This window comes from Crocodylus porosus, unplaced genomic scaffold, assembly GCF_001723895.1.
Source record: "Crocodylus porosus isolate Cpor-Errol unplaced genomic scaffold, CroPor_comp1, whole genome shotgun sequence".
NCBI lineage: Eukaryota > Metazoa > Chordata > Crocodylia > Crocodylidae > Crocodylus > Crocodylus porosus.
Window position 1 is genome coordinate 53,551,767 of NW_017728947.1, and position 1,192 is coordinate 53,552,958.

Consider the following 1,192-nt stretch of genomic DNA (forward strand, 5'->3'; position numbering starts at 1 on the left):
GGCACTGGGGGCATATGCCCCTGGATTTGCATGGGGTGGGCCCTTTCCCCCACAGACTTACCTGCTGGATTGGGGGTACATGTGTGCATGAATGCATGCTCAGCCCCCCCAAAATAATTTTTTGTCTCTCCACCTACAAGCTCTCCCCAAACCATGCTGCCCAGTGCAGTAGTATGGGAGCTGACGTTGCCTATGAAGACTGATAGAAAAAAGGCACTGAGCACTTCAGCCTTTTCTTCATCCTCTGTCACAAGGTTGCCTCCCTTATTCAGTAAAGAACCTACATTTTCCCTCATACTATTTTTGCTACTGACAAACCCTTCTTGTTACCCTTCACATCCCTTGCTAGCTGCAACTCCAGTTGCACTTTGGCCTTTCTGATTTCAGCCCTGAATGCCCAAACAATGCTTTTATATTCTTCCCTAGCTTTTTGTCCAAGTTTCCTTTTCTTATAAGCTTTCTTTTTTGTGATTTAGTTTACTGAAGAGTTCCCTGCTAAGCTAAGCTGTTCTTCTCCCATACTTCTTGCTACTCTTCCTGCACATTTGATGGTTTGTTTTTGCACTCTTGGTAAGTCTTCTTTAAAGTACAGCCAGCTATCCTGGACTACTCTCCCTCTCAGTCTGGCTTTCCAGGGGATCCCTGAGTGAGTCAAAGTCTGCTTTTCTGAAGTCCAGGATCCTTATACTGCTGCTCTCCATCCTTCCTTTTCTCAGGATCCTGAACTCAGTCATCTCATGGTCACCGCTGCCCAAGTTGCTATCCACTACTACATTCCCCACCAATTGGAAGATAGCCAACGTGGTCCCCATCTTTAAAAAAGGGAGGAAGGAGGACCCAGGCAACTATAGGCCTATCAGTCTTACCTCAATCCTAGGGAAACTCTTTGAGAAGATCATCAAGGAGCACATCTGCAATGGGTTGGCTTCAGGGATGATGCTCAAGGGCAACAGCACAGTTTCATTAGGGGCAGGTCATGTCAGATCAACCCGATTGCCTTTTATGATCAGGTCACAAAAGCACTGGATGCAGGTGTCAACGTGGACGTAGTCTTTCTGGACTTCAGCAAGGCCTTTGACACCATCTCCCACCCCATCCTCATTAAAAAACTAGGCGACTGTGGCATTGATGCCTACACAGTCAGATGGATTGCAGATTGGCTGAAGGGTCATACTCAGAGGGTGGTGGTGGA